At 37.5% G+C, this 20,510-nt stretch overlaps 2 long non-coding RNA genes across 2 annotated transcripts in view; one reads left to right on the forward strand and one right to left on the reverse strand.

Annotated features, from left to right (window-relative positions):
• Nucleotides 1–20,510, forward strand: part of LOC147839507 (uncharacterized) — a 519,823-nt gene that overhangs the window by 319,016 nt on the left and 180,297 nt on the right. The window lies entirely within an intron of this gene.
• LOC147839510 (uncharacterized) lies at nucleotides 798–4,947 on the reverse strand. The gene is made up of 3 exons (XR_015519190.1): nucleotides 4,373–4,947; nucleotides 2,207–3,828; nucleotides 798–2,142 (listed from the first exon to the last, which is right to left on the reverse strand). It is a non-coding gene; the product is annotated as an uncharacterized LOC147839510 (long non-coding RNA).

Consider the following 20,510-nt stretch of genomic DNA (forward strand, 5'->3'; position numbering starts at 1 on the left):
TCAGACTCCTGACGATGCAAACAGCAGTAAAAATAATACAAAGCGAAGCAGAGGGTAAAAACAGACAGACGCCAGAGTCAAAGATAGACAAGCATGAGGCTCATCGCCATGGAAACATCCTGAACCGGTGCCGCTCGCCGTGCTTTCGGTTCATCTCATTATCTTGAAAGCGGTTTCTTGGCAGTGTTAGTGACGAGCAGCTCTGAAGACAATTCAGCACAATAAATAAGGGCAATGATTCCCTAAAAACATCTGTACGGTTCCTGAAGTGAACATTAGCCTGCGAAATGATCAGAGCTGCAGCGATTAGCACAGAAAACACAAGATTATGGAGACGCTGTACGATAAACGCACACCGTCAATCATTTATTACGCATTAGCAAATGGCTAAATTAGTTCATACTAACATATGATAACAACATGCTAATTCATACTGGAAACATGCTATCAACATGCTTATTCGCACTGGAAACATGCTAGCAACATGCTAATTCATACTGGAAACATGTTAACAACAAGCTAATTCTTAATGAAACATGCAAGTAACATGGTAATTCATAATAAACATGCTAACAACATGCTAATTCATACTAAACATGCTAACAACATGCTAATCCATAATGAAACATGCAAGCAATATGGTAATTCATACTAAACATGCTAACAACATGCTAATTCATACTAAACATGCTAACAACATGCTAATCCATAATGAAACATGAAATCAATATGGTAATTCATACTAAACATGCTAACAACATGCTAATTCATACTGGAAACATGCTAGCAACATGTTAATTCGCACTAAAACATGTTTATTCACACTGGAAACATGTTATCAATGTACTAATTCATCATTGAAACATGCTAGCAGCATGCTAATTTATACATAAAACATGCAAACAACATGCTAATTCATACTAGAAACATGCTAACAGTATGCTAATTCATACTGGAAATATGCAAGAAACATGTTAATCCATTATGAAACATGCAAGCAACATGGTAATTCAAACTAAACAAGCTAACAACATGCTAATTCATACTGAAAACATGTGAACAACATGTTAATTCACACTAAAACATGTTTATTCACACTGGAAACATTTTAACAACATGCTAATTTATCATAGAAACATGCTAGCAACATGCTAACTCATATTGGAAACACATTAACTTGTTAACACATAATGAAATATGCAAGTAACATGGCAATTCACACCAAAACATGCTTATTTACAATGGAAACATGTTAGCAACATGTTGATTCATACTATAAACATGCTAACAAAATTATAACTCATACTATAAACAAGTTAGCAACATGCTAATTCATACTTGAAACTTACTAACAGCATGCAAAATCATACAGGAAACAAGATATCAGCATGCTACTTAATATTGTAATCATACTAACTACATGTTAATTTATACTGGAAACACGTTAACAACATGGTAATTCATACTAAAACATGTTTATTCACACTAAAACATGCTAACATGCTAATTTGTGCAAGAAAATTGCAAACAACATGTAGTTCATACTTAAAACATGCTAGCATGCATTCTAATTCACACTAGAAACTTGTTATCAACCAGTGAATTCATACTGAAAGCACATTAGCAACATGGTAATTTATAGTAGAAGCATGTTAACAACATGCTATCCATACTGAAAACATGTTATCAACATGCTTATTCATAATGGAAACATGTTAACAACATGCTAATGCATAGTGGAAACATGTTAACAACATGCTAATGCATAGTGGTAACATGTTCTTGTCATACTAATTAATATTGGAAACATGCTAGCAACATGTTAATCCATACTAAAACATACTAGCAACATATTAATGCATACTACAAACACATTAACAACATGTTATTTTTACTGGAAACATGCTAACAATGTGTTATTCTATATTAGAAACAAGTTAGTAACATACTATTGTATACTTAAAACATGTTAGCAACAGGTTAACCGATGCTACAACCATTATAGAAAACATGTTAATTCAAACTGGAAACATGCTAACAACATGCTAATGCATGCTAGAAACATCCCATCAACACGCTAGTTCATAATAAAAACATGTTAAAAACATGCTTATCCACACACCAATAACATGCCAATTCATACTGGAAACACGTTAACAGCATGTTAATCCATAATGAAACATGCTATCAACGTGCTAATTCATACTAGAAACATGCAAACAACTTTTCAATTTATACAAAAAACATGCTAACAATATGCTAATTTATACTGGAAACATGTTACGAGCATGCTAATTCACACTAAAAACATGCTGATTCATGCTGGAAACATGCTATAAAATTCTAATCCATACTAAAAACATGCTATCAACATGCTTATTCGAGCTGGAAACATGCTAACAACTAGCTAATTCAACAACTTGCTAATTCCTCTAATATTTGTTCTTCTGGAGAAAGTTTGATTTGTTTTTATTTCGGCTAGAATAAAAGCAGTTTTTAATTGCTTTAAACACCATTTTAAGGTCAATATTATTAGCCCGCTTATGCAATGTTAGTTTTGGATTGTCTCCAGAACAAACCACTGATATACAATGACTTGCCTAATTACCCTAACTTTACCGTAATTACCCTAGTGAAGCCTTTAAATGTCACTTTAAGCTGTACAGAAGTGTCTTGAATAATATCTAGTCTACTATTATTTACTGTCATCATGGCAAAGAGAAAATAAATCAGTGATTAGAGATGAGTTATTAAAACTATTATGATTAGAAATGTGCTGAAAATCTTCTCTAAATAGAAAATTGGGAAAACGTATACAGGAGGGCAAACAGCTCATCTGATTTGGCCATTGAAATGAGAACAAATCTAACAAAAGTAGCACATATTTCACTACAGAGATACAGAGCCACACACACACACACACACACACACACACACACACACACACACTTTCTGCTGCAATACTTTGACACTACAGACTAAAGCGGCAGCAGCTTTACTAGAAAACACAGCTCTCCCTCAGATCCAGAGTGATTTTCATAGTTAACAGGAGAAAAAGAAAGAACACGGTCCTCAATGCAATATTCATAACATGGAAAATTCTCTTGAAATATTTAATCTCCTTCATGTCAAGTCCTTAGATGGACCTATAAGACGTCCTTCGGTTGCAGACTTTAATACGGCTAATGTCAGATATCATTACATCTATTTTTTATTTATTGTTTATTGGGGGGGTTGAACATTACTGAGTAGTGTATGGAATCTATAGGGCTAAGCGATATGGCTTTTATGATTTCAATACATTTTTCCCCTACAGAAAATGCTTGGAGTTGAAAGTTATTTACATATAACCTTATTATGCCTCATATTATACCTTTATTATACCTCATTACATAAAAATGCTAACGAAAAATTTGTCATTTAAGGATCAAATTTCACAAGCTCTATTTACAATTCCATAAAGGCCTTTACAATAATAATAATAATAATAATAATAATATTCATTCATTCATTTATCCATTTTCTGACACTTTTCCGGGGCCGGGTCGTGGGGGCAGCAGTCTTAGGAGAGATCTTGACTTCCCTCTCCCCATACATTTCCTCCGGCTCCTCCGGAGGGGGGGGGGGGGGGGGGGACCCGAGGCTTTCCCAGGCCAGCCGAGAGACATAGTCCCTCCAGCGTGTCCTGGGTCTTCCCTAATGGCTCCTCCCGGTGGGACATGCCTGGCACACCTCCCTAGGTAGGCGTCCAGGAGGCATCCGAAACAGATGCCCGAGCCACCTCAGCTGACTTACCTCAATGTGGAGGAGCAGCGACTCTACTCCAAGCTCCTCACAGGCAGGCCCGGATTGGCTAATCGGGAGGACCGGGAGAATTCCCGGTGGGCCGGTCCGTTTTTTGGCCGCGAGGGCCGGTGTCCCTAGCCCCAGAATCTGTTGCTCTCAGCAGTCACACTTTTAAAATTTATGTATTTATTTACTTGACCACAGCCTTCTTATTCAATATTTTACCGCAGCTCTGCTCTTTTTATCTATTTTCTCGCAGCCTCGTGATGAAGATGCAGCCTGCAATTAAACAAATTCATAATTGTTGTGGTCGAGTGGTTAGCACCTTAGGTTTCGACGCCAGCGACCCGGGATTGATCCTCGTCTGAGTCTTTTTTTTTTTTCATTTTTATTGTTAAGACATATAATACTGTTAGGGTTGTTGAACATTTGAAGTTTTAAAGCAGCTGTTTTCTCAAAAAAAAAGACGTGATAGTGTCATTAGAAACTGAATGGGAAATGACCTTATTTCAATATAGTCAGAGGTGGGCCGTATGAGGCTTGAAACTCCAGGGCTGAAAAGGAGTCCCACTCCGGCCCTGCTCACAGGTGTCAGAGGTCCTCAACCTCTAAAAAGGTGCGCCCTGCCACCATTTGAAGGAAACTCATTTCGGCCGCTTGTATCTGAGATCTTGTCCTTTCGGTCATGATCAAAAGCTCATGACCATAGGTGAGAGTAGGAACGTAGATTGACCGGTAAATTTGAGAGCTTTGCCTTTGGGCTCAGCTCCTTCTTCACCACAATGGAGCGGTACATCCACGGCATTACTGCTGCCGCTGCACTGATCCGCCTGTCAATCTCACACTCCTTCCTTCCCTCACTCGTGAACAAAACCCCAAGATACTTGAACTCCTCCACCTGGGGTAAGGACTTTCCTCCAACCTGGAGATGGTAAACCACCTTTACCGGTGGAGCACCATGGCCTCGGACTTGGAGGTGCTGATTCTCATCCCAGCCACGTCACACTCTGCAGCAAACCGCCCCAGTGCATGCTGAAGGTGATGAAGCCAAAAGAACAAAATTATCTGCAAATAACAGAGATGAAATCCGGCATAATAAATGAAATCAGGCGTAATAATATCTACCATTAAACTATTTTGTACAATTACAGGCAATGTTGGATTCCAACATTAGATTGGTAACAGTCACAGGGCCCTATCATACACCCGGCGCAGTGTGGCGCAAGGCGCGACTCAATTGTTATTTGCTTGATTCAAGAGTTGTTTTGATGTTTTGCTGAACGCTGTTTCAATAGCAAATGCATTTGCGCTCATATGTGCGCCTATAGGTGTTCTGATCTAAAAAGGGAGGCGTGTTGAGGTGTGTTGCTGGCGCGTCGCTATTTTGAGAAGCTATAAAAGATTTTTCAATAGAACAGAACAAAGCCGGTGTATTGTCCAGCGCAGAGCGCGTTAGTTGTGCGCCTCGCTTACACACTGCTTAATACACACAAGATGTAGAGCAATACGCAAATATCTTTACGAATGAAAAAGAATTTAAATATTAAGGATATATATAAAGGATATAATAAGGATATATATATATATATATAGGATATAAATATAAAGGATTAAAATATTACAAAAATTATTATTTTCTAGACTACATAAATTTAAAAACCACAGCCTTCATGCCTTCTTCATCTCAGGAGGCTTTTTCAGTTTATTCATCACAATTTGCTTTTGTATAATGTTATTATTATTAGCAGTATTATTTATCATATCCATATTTATATTTGTTTTACCAAAAACAAGCTTAGATTTGTCCACCTGTCAGGTTTTAGGGGCACAGCATGTGTATTTGGATATAACTCAGTTTTTTGAGCACACTTGTTCATTACTGTTCATTTATTCGTTTGCTGGAAATTAGAACTGAATTTAGAAACAGTTTTGAAATGAATATTTGCACTTAACAAACAAAATTTATTATTTATGGGGTAATAGATGTCTGTGCGTACAAGGTTTCCCTAACCACTAGAGCGAAAGTGAAAGTCATCTCTCATTCTCGCGCTGCAGATGCTCTGTTTAACTGTTTTCTTGCTAGTGAAATGCTCAGTTTTTCCACTTATACTTACTTTACGTCATGTAAATAGCAAATGCGCTTATGGCGCGACGCAACTGGCTCTTAAAGGGAATGTGAGATGAGACTCTGATTGGTTTATTCTCAAAACACACCTATAACTCATGAAGAAAATAGAAGAAAAAGAGTACTGGTGACCATACCAACCAACTTTTCTCCATTATTTGCCCACTGTTGGCTGGAGGATTTACACCAACATCAGGCGCTACGTCATAAGCATGCCCCTACAAGAGCAAGCTCCTGATTGGTTAACTTTTAATTAATAAAGTTTGGCCGAATTGAGTAGGCTAAATTAGCCATAGTATATGTGTGTGAATGAGTGTGTATGGGGTGCTTCCCAGTGCTGGGTTGCGGCTGGAAGGGCATCCGCTGCGTAAAACATATACTGGAAAAGTAGGCGGTTCATTCCGCTGTGGCGACCCCTGATTAATAAAGGGACTATGTTGAAAAGAGGATGAATGAATGAACTTAATTATTAATATTTTAATTATATTTGTATTTTAATAAAGTGTTGGTAATCCTTTTGCTGGAGGTTTATCATTTATGAATGTATATTTTATAAAACGTTTATAGTACTTTATTGAATAATTGTTAATATTTAGGTAAATTATAGTTTTATTTTGCTGAATGTGGCCACATTCAGTTTTTGTAGGATGTTTGTCATTTATTTTAGCGCTTATTATTTTTGCTTCTGAGTTATTTGATTTATTAAATCAAACTTACACTGACCTCAAAAATGTAGATTAAATCCAGTGAGTTGCTTGAAGTCTAAACCCAACAACATCATTTCATCATGAACTGTTCTCCTGTAATCTATTTACAGGCTTGAGAAGGAAGTGTTTTCTGGTGTGCATTCGGGCAAACACATGTAATCACTTTCAGTCGCATTTACACACATCAGTTCTTGTCGCAATTTGGCACGAATAACAACCTGAGCCATTAATTTATTTTCCTGACGACTATTTTCACAGCTGTTTGGGCAACAGATGATAATTAATGTCTGCGGTTGATGGTCACTGTCTGGAAACTAAATAACAAAATCAGCTTTATTTGATGCACCATTTACAGAAAGCGCATTCGAGCGGGAAAAGCGGGAAGCACTTGGAAGAGTTTCTCTGTTAAGATGAAAAATATCCAGCGTTTATTAGCCTGAGTCCCTCTGCCTGCTGCTTTCAATACAGAGCAGTCCACTGCCTCCAAAAACATGTTTACCAAATGCAAGACTGAGTGTGTGTGTGTGTGTGTGTGTGTGTGTGTGTGTGTGTGTGTGTGTGTGTGTAAGCAAACGTGCAAGATAGTGTGATTTTCCACGCAAATCTGGGATGGCCTCAGTTCAGTCAACAGTAACGAGTGACCTTAAACGGCCTCTGAAGTAGATAATCAGGGTAATAAATAAAATAAAATAAAATAAAATAAAAATACTAAAAAACATTTAAATAAAATTTTTTTATAAAATTCAAAAATTAAATGCAATAATATAATATAAAATTTCATAAATAAATAAATAAATAAAAATTAAACAAAATAAAAAATTTAATTAAATTAAAGTAAAATTAAGTAAAATTTAATTAAATGTTTAAATATAAATAAATATAATAATAAATAATGATGAATAAATAAATAAATATTAAATATTAAATAAAATCTAAAAAATAAAAATATACGAAATAAAATATTTTAGAACATAACTAAAAATATTTAAATTAAAGAAATTTATAAATATATAAATAAAAAATTACGTTTAAACATTTTTTAAATTAACTAAATAAAATCTAAAAACAAATAAATATGAATAAATGTAAAAACAAAATATGGAAATAAAATATAAAATATTTAAAAATTTATAAAAATATATATAAATAATGAAAGAATAAATTTTAAAAATACAATTTATAAAATAAACATATACAAAGTAAAATAAAAAATATATATAAAAACTTAAAATACAGGAAGAAAATAAAATATAAAATAACTTAAAACATATAAAAATATATTAATTAAAAAATAAAATAAAATAAAAAATAAACATACAAATTAAAATAAAATAAATAAATATAAAAACAAAATATAAATAAAACAGAAAATATATATATATAAAAGAAAACAACTATACAAATAAATAAAAATGAAAAAATAAAAATATAAAAAAAAATTCTAAACATAAAAATTATATATTAAAACTATGTATATGCTGGATAAGGGCGATGCAGTGGCGCAATCAAGGTTCGAGTCTCGGCTGGGACAGTTGGCGTTTCTGTTTGGAGTTAGCATGTTCTCCCTGTGTTGGCGTGGGTTTCCTGCTTGTGTGTGTGTGTGTGTATGTATAAGTTATTGTGTGTGAGTGAAAAAATGTGTTAGTGTGTGTATGTAAGATTGTGCTTGTGTGTATAAGTTATTGTATGTGTTAGAGACTGTGTGTGTGCAGAAATTGTTTAGTGTGTGTGTGTGTGTGTGTGTGTGTGTGTTTAAGTGAGAGTATGCTTGCGTATATGTGCTTGTGCGCGAGTGAAAAAGTGTGTTAGTGTGTGTCTGTGTGAGCTAGAGTGTGTGTGTTGTTGTTGCTCTGATCAGATGACCTGTGTGAGGTCAAGTGAGGACACATGTTCAGTCTTCCTGTTGTGTGCTGGTCAGATCTCCTCTTATCAGTGCTCATACCGCAGCTTTACTTTGGCACACAGAGCCCTCGCTCTATCAACACAATCACTACACAATCCAGAGGAAATCAGTCCTGCTGCAGCTCAGTCATCAGGAGCCTGCAGCGACACACACACACACACACACACACACACACTTCAGCATTAGACTGAGGAGCAGCTGATTAACATATCAGTTCTGCTGTAACCTGTGGCTAGAATACAATATCTGAGACGTCAAATTTAATTTGTCTACACACACACATACATGTATACACACACACACACACGCACATATACAGTTGAAGTCAGAATTATTAGCCCCCCTATTTACCCCCCCATTTCTGTTTAACAGAGAGCAGATTTCTTCAGCACATTTCTAATCATAATAGTGTTAATAACTCATCTCTAATAACTGATTTATTTCCTCTTTGTCATGATGACAGTAAATAATATTAGACTAGATATTCTTCAAGACACTTCTATACAGCTTAAAGTGACATTTAAAGGCTTCACTAGGGTAATTAGGGTAACTAGGCAGGTTAGGGTAATTAGGCAAGTTTTATTGTATAATGATGGTTTGTTCTGTAGACTATTGAGAAAAATATATAGCTTAAGGGGCTAATAATATTGACCTTAAAATGGTGTTTTAAAAATTAAGAACTGCTTTTATTCTAGCCGAAATAAAAGAAATAAGACTCTCTCCAGAAGAACAAAATATTATCAGACATACTGTGAAGATTTCCTTGCTCTGTTAAACATCATTTGGGAAATATTAAAAAAAATAAAAAATCAAAGGGGGCGAATAATTCTGACTACAACTGTATATATATATATATATATATATATATATATATATACACACACATTGGTGATGTGCAGATGGCGGTTATATCTGCGGGCAGGTTGGGTAATGAACAAATACATTATGATTAATTGCGGGTGGGTTGCGGGTGGATGTAGCGGGACATGGCATTGGACCAACGAAAAAATCAGAGTGGGCTTTGCAGAACGGGAAGATGAGACGCCCAAAATAATGGATGAAGTGCAAGAGAACTGTTCAAAGTTTCAGTTAGAGGAGTCATCAGAGGAAAACCTGCTCTCGTTCTGGCAGAAACAAGATCGCTTTTTTCCACAAGTGCAGCGCCTTGCGAGGACTTCTTGTTCATTTCTACAAACAAGCGGTGCGAGCGAACGCTCATTCAGTGCAGCTGTCCGTGTTTTGGAGGCGAGGCGGAATCCAGGCACAGTAGATGCTGTTCTGTTTTTGCACAGTGCGAAGAAAAAGGCCAAGTAAACACAACAGCTTATCTGTTATCTTGTTCCTGTATCTGTAAAAGCTGAAAGTCTTATTTTTACTTTCTGTATTTGAAAATGAAGACAATGTTGTCTTCACAAACTTCTGTTTTTATAAATAAATGTTCATTTAAAAACGTTTACGATTAACATATTATTTTACTATCAGAGATGCGCAGATTACGTCCACCACAACAGAAAAAAACTGCAACTGAGTTAATTGCTCAAAACAAAAATGTACGCGTTAAATATTTCAAATTAATTGCATGCGCTAATGCACTAATTTTGACAGCACTAACATATATATATATATATATATTCATTCATTTTCTTGTCAGCTCAGTCCATTTATTAATCCGGGGTCGCCACAGCGGAATGAACCGCCAACTAATCCAGCAAGTTTTTTACGCAGCGGATGCCCTTCCAGCCGCAACCCATCTCTGGGAAACATACACACACACACACACACTACGGACAATTTAGCCTACTCAATTCACCTGTACTGCATGTGTTTGGACTGTGGGGGAAACCAGAGCACCCAGAGGAAACCCACGCGAAGGCAGGGAGAACATGCAAACTCCACACAGAAACGCCAACTGAGCCGAGGGTATATATTCACACACACGCGCACACACACACATACACAGTATATGTAAACACACATAGACATAGACACACAAACACACGTAGACACACACATAGACACACTTACAGATGTGATAAAGCAGGCAGATGTGTGTGTTTTCCTCTCAGACGTGAGCATGGACACACACACACACACACACACACACACACACACACACACACAGTCATTTGAGGTCATGTTCAGAGTCCAGACACTGAATCAGCTCCTCAACATTAACGCAGCTCTGCTCATGTTACTGAGATGAAGCAGTTACTACAGTAAATAATGTCTGAAACGCAGGAACTCCTCACACTTCCTGACTGATGATGATGATTTCACACACACAATGCTGAGATCTGCCTCTGTACTGCTTCCAGATCAGTCGCCAAAGCAAACATCTGCTTGTGTTTTAGCGGAGGCTGGAAGCTGACATGACGCTGTCACACACACACACACACACACACACACACACACACACACACACACACACACACACACACACACACACACACACACACACAATCATTTCACAGCAGAATGGTGAATAATGAAAATCGGTGTGTATCTGCGTCATGTTTTAAAAGATAATGAGCTGACTACATTGGCAGTATCCACACTAACTGGACAGCCTATATAGAGAGGTACAGTAGCATCCAAGCTACATAAGTAGCATTCAGAATGCATAGTTAACATCCAGACTATATAGGTGTAATATATAGGCAGCATTCAGGTTACATAGGCAGCATCTAAACTGATAAGCAGCATACATAGGCATCATCCAAACCTTATAGACAACATCCAGACAACATAGGCAGCATCAAAGTTAACAGTTACTGTACATATGCAGCAATCAGACTACAAAGGCAGCATCCAAACTACATAGGCAGCATCCAAACTAGCAGGCAGGATACAAAGACAGCATCCAACCTATATAGGCAGCTTTCAGATTACATAGGCAGCATCCAAACTAACAGGTAAGATACAAAGACAGCAACCAAACTGTATAGGCAGCATCCAAACTGTATAGGCAGCATCCAAACTAGCAGGCAGGATACAAATACAGCATCCAAACTATATAGGCAGCATCCAAACTAGCAGGCAGGATACAAAGACAGCATCCAAACTGTATAGGCAGCATCCAAACTAGCAGGCAGGATACAAAGACAACATCCAAACTATATAGGCAGCATCCAAACTATATAGGCAGCATCCAAACTAACAGGCAGGATACAAAGACAGCATCCAAACTATATAGGCAGCTTCCAAACTAACAGGCAGGATACAAAGACAGCATCTAAACTATATAGGCAGCATCCAAACTAACAGGCAAGATACAAAGACAGCATCCAAACTATATAGGCAGCATCCAAACTAGCAGGCAAGATACAAAGACAGCATCCAAACTATATAGGCAGCATTCGGATTACATAGGCAGCATCCAAACTAACAGGCATGATACAAAGACAGCAACCAAACTATATAGGCAGCATTCAGATTACATAGGCAGCATCTAAACTAACAGGCAGGATACAAAGACAGCATCCAAACTATATAGGCAGCATCCAAACTAACATACAAGATACAAAGACAGCATCTAAACTATATAGGCAGCATCCAAACTAACAGGCAAGATACAAAGACAGCATCCAAACTATATAGGCAGCATTCGGATTACATAGGCAGCATCCAAACTAACAGGCAGGATACAAAAGCAGCATCCAAACTATATAGGCAGCATACAAACTAACAGACAAGATACAAAGACAGCATCTAAACTATATAGGCAGCATCCAAACTAACAAGCAGGATACAAAGACAGCATCCAAACTATATAGGCAGCATCCAAACTAACAGGCAAGTTACAAAGACAGCATCCAAACTATATAGGCAGCATCCAAACTAGCAGGCAAGATACAAAGACAGCATCCAAACTTTATAGGCAGCATTCAGATTACATAGGCAGCATCCAAACTAACAGGCAGGATACAAAGACAGCATCCAAACTATATAGGCATCATTCAGATTACATAGGCAGCATCTAAACTAACAGGCAGGATACAAAGACAGCATCCAAACTTTATAGGCAGCATTCGGATTACATAGGCAGCATCCAAACTAACAGGCAGGATACAAAGACAGCATCCAAACTTTATAGGCAGCATTCAGATTACATAGGCAGCATCTAAACTAACAGGCAGGATACAAAGACAGCATCCAAACTATATAGGCAGCATCCAAACTAACAGGCAGGATACAAAGGCAGCATCCAAACTATATAGGCAGCATCCAAACTAACATACAAGATACAAAGACAGCATCTAAACTATATAGGCAGCATCCAAACTAACAGGCAAGATACAAAGACAGCATCCAAACTATATAGGCAGCATCCAAACTAACAGACAAGATACAAAGACAGCATCTAAACTATATAGGCAGCATCCAAACTAACAGGCAAGATACAAAGACAGCATCCAAACTATATAGGCAGCATTCGGATTACATAGGCAGCATCCAAACTAACAGGCAGGATACAAAGGCAGCATCCAAACTATATAGGCAGCATCCAAACTAACAGACAAGATACAAAGACGGCATCCAAACTATATAGGCAGCATCCAAACTAACAAGCAGGATACAAAGACAGCATCCAAACTATATAGGCAGCTTCCAAACTAACAGGCAGGATACAAAGACAGCATCTAAACTATATAGGCAGCATCCAAACTAGCAGGCAAGATACAAAGACAGCATCCAAACTTTATAGGCAGCATTCGGATTACATAGGCAGCATCCAAACTAACAGGCAGGATACAAAGACAGCATCCAAACTTTATAGGCAGCATTCGGATTACATAGGCAGCATCCAAACTAACAGGCAGGATACAAAGACAGCATCCAAACTTTATAGGCAGCATTCAGATTACATAGGCAGCATCCAAACTAACAGGCAGGATACAAAGACAGCATCTAAACTATATAGGCAGCATCCAAACTAACAGGCAAGATACAAAGACAGCATCCAAACTATATAGGCAGCATTCGGATTACATAGGCAGCATCCAAACTAACAGGCAGGATACAAAGGCAGCATCCAAACTATATAGGCAGCATCCAAACTAACAGACAAGATACAAAGACGGCATCCAAACTATATAGGCAGCATCCAAACTAACAAGCAGGATACAAAGACAGCATCCAAACTATATAGGCAGCTTCCAAACTAACAGGCAGGATACAAAGACAGCATCTAAACTATATAGGCAGCATCCAAACTAGCAGGCAAGATACAAAGACAGCATCCAAACTTTATAGGCAGCATTCGGATTACATAGGCAGCATCCAAACTAACAGGCAGGATACAAAGACAGCATCCAAACTTTATAGGCAGCATTCGGATTACACAGGCAGCATCCAAACTAACAGGCAGGATACAAAGACAGCATCCAAACTTTATAGGCAGCATTCAGATTACATAGGCAGCATCCAAACTAACAGGCAGGATACAAAGACAGCATCCAAACTTTATAGGCAGCATTCAGATTACATAGGCAGCATCTAAACTAACAGGCAGGATACAAAGGCAGCATCCAAACTATATAGGCAGCATCCAAACTAACAGGCAGGATACAAAGACAGCATCCAAACTATATAGGCAGCATCCAAACTAACAGGCAGGATACAAAGACAGCATCCAAACTATATAGGCAGCATCCAAACTAACAGGCAGGATACAAAGGCAGCATCCAAACTATATAGGCAGCATCCAAACTAACAGGCAGGATACAAAGGCAGCATCCAAACTATATAGGCAGCATCCAAACTAACAAGCAGGATACAAAGACAGCATCTAAACTATATAGGCAGCATCTAAACTAACAGGCAGGATACAAAGACATCATCCAGACTACATAAGCAGCATCCAAATTCACAGACAGCATACATAGGCAGCAACCAGACTAACAGATATTACTCATGTGCAGCAACATGCTACATAGAATATATGAGAAGCATTCAGATTACATAAGCAACATCCAAACTAATAGGCAGCATTTAATCTTTATAGGCAGCATCCAGACAACATTAGCAGCATCATACATAGGCAGCAACCAGACCGTAAAGGCTGCATCCAAACTATGTAACCAGCATGCAAACAACATAGGCAATATCCAAACTGCATATAGGCAGCATATATGGGGATCATCCAAACTAGGCAGCAGTGAGTTTACAAAAGCAGCATTCAAAATAGACAACTCTGTCACCTTTTGTTGCATTAATAATGGATTCAGTTCACAGTAAATTACACATTTGCTGTGTATCACTCCAGTTTAAGCAAAATAATGTCATAATTTAAAACCTTTGTGATCAGAATAATGACCAGACATGAATGTCCAGAGCGTTCCCTCTTTACACAACAGCAGACTGGAGTGTGTGTCGTGTGTATGGAGCAGGTTAGTGATGCGTCGTTGTGCGCACTGGAGACTCAGAGGTGAAGATCTGAACACCGAGAGCCTCATTCAACAGAGATTATGGAAATGCAATGCATAATTAATACACGGCCCTTCAGAAGACACGCTCAAAACATGACAACGGGGAAACAGTACTGCTGAGAGCCTGTCTGCTGACACAGAACACACACAGGAGAGAGTTATGTGTGTAATATCATACACAAGAGTCGAGAAAAGAAGAGAGATTCTGTATGAAACGAGCTGCGACATCATTATAAATAACATACTGTATAGTGAGAAGACAAACGTTCAGCGGAAGACAGACATGTTCAAACTGACTTTTAAAAACATAATAGTTTTAATAAGTAATTCATAATAACTACATTTGTTTTCTCTCTGTCATGATGACGGCACATAATATTAGACTATATTCTTCAAGACACTAGTATTCAGCTTAAAGTGACATTTACAGGCTTAACTAGGTTAATGAGGCAAGTCATCGGACAACAGTGGTTTGTTCTGGAACCAATCAAAACTAAATAAATAAATAAAAATTAAAGATGACCTTGCTGTGAGACGACAGTGCGAACCACTGAACAACCATGCCGCCTATACAGTATCTGACTAAAGTCTTGTGGTGGATCTCAGTTGTAGGAGCAGCAAATAATAACTCGACTTCTAGTTGATGATGTGTAAAAGTGTTGAAGGTGGATTTCTCTGCTGGATCATCTGCTGATCTGCATTAATCATCACCAATACTGCAGAAGACCTACTGGAACCAGCATGGACTAAGATTCTCACAGAAATCAGTCAAGCTTGGTGAAGGAGACATCATGGTTTGGGGTCTACATTCAGTATGGGGGCGTGCGAGAGATCTGCAGAGTGGATGATCAACATCAACAGCCTGAGGTATCAAGACATTTGTGCTGCCCATTACATTACAAACCACAGGAGAGGGACAATTCTCCAGCAGGATAGCGCTCCTGCTCATACTTCAGCCTCCACATCAAAGCTCCTGAAAGCAAAGAGTGCTCCAGGATTGGCCAGCCCAGTCACCAGACATGAACATTATTGAGCTGATGAAAGAGGAGGTGTTGAAGATGAACACAAAGACTCTTGATGAACTCTGGGAGTCCTGCTGAACTCTTTCTTCTTCATTCCAGATGACTTTATTAATCAGTGATGTGAGTCATGTCAGAGATGTATGGATGCAGTCCTCCAAGCTCATGATGGAGTCAGACACAATATTCATTCTGTCTCCACTGCAGCAGGACTTTATATTCTATACTGGACATTATTTCTGTTCAGTGATGAGACTTTAGTCTGAGCAGAGTCAGAGCGCACTGTCCTCATCAAATCAGTCAACATCAAGACATGATCAGATGTTATTGAGCTCAAATAAGCAAAATCTAGAGGCCTTTACCTTTCATAGAGACACTTCTGACACCAAATCATCAACTAGAAGTCAACTTATTTGCTGTTCCTAAAACTTAGATAGACGACAAGACTACAGTCAGCTAGTGTAGATAATATAGTATCATTTTTTACTACAATGTAGATCAGGGGTGCCCAAACCTTTTTCATATGAATGACCAAAAACCAAATATCATTAGCTACGTTTTCATACAAAAATGTGAATGAACTTTATGCGCAAAACTGTATTACGACATAAAAGACGTGCGAATATAGCTGAGTTTCCATCCAACGAGTCAAAGCAAATGGAATCGTCACTTCCTGATTATCTGCTGCCAAATATCAACAGTAAAAACTGAATTTGCTGCAGTAGGAGAAGCTGCGTCAATCTTTTCTTCATCTAATAAATGACTTACACACTTATTCACTACGCACAATTTAGCCCACTCAATTCGCCTGTACCGCATGCACAACAAAATCCTCTGAGTAAAATTACTCGGTTCAGAAAGTATTCGGTCCCTCTTTAAATAAGGGCAAACAGCTCGGTAAAAAGTAAAGCTGCTGTCAGTGGAGTTCCTGAATGATCCTCCGCTGAGATTTTAAGATTTTCAACGTATTATATCTTGCTGATTTCATCTAAGGCTGAGCCTGTAGTTTTGTGTTTCTCTTCTGTGTTTCTGCTTATTAACATCAGGTGTTCATCATCAGTGCTCAATCATCACCTAATCAATCCTTTCCTCGTCTCATTAACTTGAGTAACTATAACTCAATTTAGAGATCAAAATTTTACTCAGAGGATTTTGCTGTGTCTTTGGACTGTGGGGGAAACTGGAGCACCCGGAGGAAACCGATGCAAACGCAGGGAGAACATGCAAACTCCACACAGAAACGCCAACTGACCCAGCGGACCTTTAAACCAGCTGTGAGGCGACAGCACTACCTTCTGCCCCACTGCGTCGCCCCTTGGTGTTTTTTTATCTTACTAATTACTGGTCACATCAAGAAAGCTAATGCAAAGTAATGCAAATATTTTCTGGTCCAACTGGGAAAGAAAAACAACACGAACTAATGTAAGATAATATTTGTCTATAGTAACAAATATTACACTATTATAATTGATTTAAATAATTGTTCATCTGTATTCATATATTCAGTTGTAGTCAGAATTATTAGCCCCCCTTTGAATTTTTGTTTCTTTTTTAAATATTTTCCAAATGATGTTGAACAGATTCAGGAAATTTTCACAATATGACTGATATGAGTATATTTTCTTCTGGAGAAAGTCCTATTTGTTTTATTTAAAGCAGTTCTTAATTTTTTAAACACTATTTTAAAGGGCCATGAAACCCCCTCGTTTCAGCAGGGTGTTTTCACACCTGGAAAAAGTCAGAAAAGTGGGCGTGTCCAGCTCTGTTTAGGGGGGAGTGTCGGAGGAACTAAAGTGGGATGGTGTGGGAGTGTCTATTTGGGCACGCGCGAGTTTCAAAGTCAAAATACACACACATGAGAAAGTGATGGTGTTTAACCTACATGGACATCTGTAGTCGAATTATTTGCCAAATTATTAAATGGTGGACTTTAACTGCAGTTTGGCTCTTTCATTCAGGGAATTCATTCATGTCCCTCGCGACAAACGAGATATTTGATTTGAGGATCTGCTCTAAGCGTGTATTTTTATGCAATGTTTGATACCCACACGGCGAATGAGAGAAAAAAAACTTAGATGCACACAGCAGGTAGTGTCAGAAAGCCGCGCATGTTATTCCGGTCACAAAATGCGGTGCTATGTTTGCACTCAGTGCAATAGTTAACTTAATTCGATACGAACAAACTGAATAAACAAAGAGCACTGGTCGCTCACTTACCAAATCTGTAGAGACAGGACAATCACCAGCAACTAGAGCCGCGTCTTTATTAAGAGGAGACTAACGTTACAAGCGAATCCGGATCTCAGCGTTTGCAGATGAGAACAGCTCTCAGGTAAACAATAATCCTCCTTAGACACGTAAGTTATTGTTGTCGAGCGTCGCGTACACTGTTAATCCACACGTGACTCCAGCTGCGCTCTCACAGAGAGAAAATGAAAACAAAACTTCACTGCAGCAAACTATAAAAGCAACACTTCACGCTTGTTTTGCCAACACAACATGGTGTCTCTGTCGTCTAAACACTGTGACAGTAATGAATATTAATGAAGTTGCACAATAGAGCGCGCTGATTGGTTTAAACCGAGCTTTACTCATGCATTAATGCAGCACACTGTAAGACGTAATAAGACACACTCTGGCACAGACGTCCAGTCTGCACGCTGGAATACACGCTATTATGTCATGGCCGTGATGCAGCTTCAAAAATTCGTTTCAAACCGGAAGTACGAATTTGCTTGAAATAACGCAAAAACAACCAATTTACACTTTTTAGTGAAATATAGGTGTCCTAATAGTGTTTTTAGCAGTGTGGGACACATATACCACTGTCAACAGCTCAACACATGTGTTTTGGTGTTTCGTGACCCTTTAAGGTCAATATTATTAGCCCCTTTAAGCTATTTTTTTCTCGATAGTCTACATAACAAAACCATCATTATACAAATACTTGCCCTAATTACCCTAACCTGCCTAGTTAACCTAATTACCCTAGAGAAGCCTTTAAATGTCACTTTAAGCTGTATAGAAGTGTCTTGAAGAATATCTAGTCTAATATTATTTACTGTCATCATGACAAAGAGAAAATAAATCAGCGATTAGAGATGATTTATTAACACTATGTGTTAAAACAATCTCTTAAACAGAAATTGGGGGAATGAATTAACAGGGGTGCTAATATTTCGGGGGGCTTATATTTCTGACTTCAACTTTATCAATCTACAAAGGCTTTTAAGTACGCAGCACCCTTTACTTTGTAATAATTTGCAAACACAGTTGCAGGTCAAAGACTTGATTTCACTACATGCTTTTAAAAAGACCATAAAAGATTTAGAAGTTGAAACACAGATTTGTCTTGAATAGTTTGTCAGTGTGATTCATGTTAACTGTAAATTGTGTTTTGTTTGTTGTCAGTTGGACTCATGTGACTTGTGTACTGCCGAATCTTGGCCAGGACGCTCTTGTAAAAGAGATTTTTAATCTCACTGTGTCTTTCCTGGTAAAATAAAGGTTATAATAATAATAATAATAATAATAACTGTATGTGTGTGTGTGTGTGTGTGTGTATATATATATATATATATATATATATATATATATATATATATATATATATATATATATATATATATAGTTTTAGAAATTGTGTTATTTTATCGCTCACACTTTGGCTGCATTAGTCAATGTTAGCTGAAGCTTATCATCCATTTCGAGTTCATACAGGGTTCTTACACCTTTTCCAATTTCAAATTCCAGCACTTTTCAAGCACTTTGAAGGTGCATTTGTATGCTTTTCCAGCACCTAATAACCACGGTTAATTATGTTTATATATGCTGTATGTACTTTTTCACATTTAAATCCATTGTGCTGTTTTAAAAAACACAATATGACATTTCAACTTAAATCGTTGAGTACTCTAGAGCATAGATTTATTGGGAAAATTCACCCAAAAATGATTTTTAAAAGAAATATTTTTTTAAAGTTCAGTTATTGGATGAAGTATGTTTTTAAGTTTGGTCTCTTTCTACCTAAAGTTGATTTCTCAAGAAATGAGCTTACAGTCAGATTTTGTGTGGGTGTAGTAGTGCCAAAGTTTCATGATCAGTTGTTAATTTGTACAGTCTTTAGATTGGCGTTTCAGATGCAAAGGTGCATTCTGGGTGAATTTCTCCTGAAAACATATGAAGCTAATAATGCCAAAACAATCTGAATTTGAATTGTGTTCATTTGAATTCTTAAAAACTGTATTTTTACATTCCCAATACCTGCAGTCTTTGAATTCAGAACCAAGTTTAAAAATGTCTAGAAAAAACTGACTTAAAAATTAAGTTGTCTTAAGTTTCAGATGTTCAATAATCAAGTTAAGCAATACAAATTCAAAACATTTCTAACAGGACAAAATCAGTATTATTAACTTACAATTGTTAATAATTCAGTTTAACACAATTCAAACTCAGATTGTTTTGGCTTATTATTAGCTCCATATATACACTCATGCGCACTCACACATTCATTTGTTCATTTTCTGACACTTTTCCGGGGCC

This window comes from Danio rerio, chromosome 20 (genome assembly GCF_052040795.2).
Source record: "Danio rerio strain M-AB ecotype USA chromosome 20, GRCz13ab, whole genome shotgun sequence".
NCBI classification, from domain to species: Eukaryota; Metazoa; Chordata; class Actinopteri; order Cypriniformes; family Danionidae; genus Danio; species Danio rerio.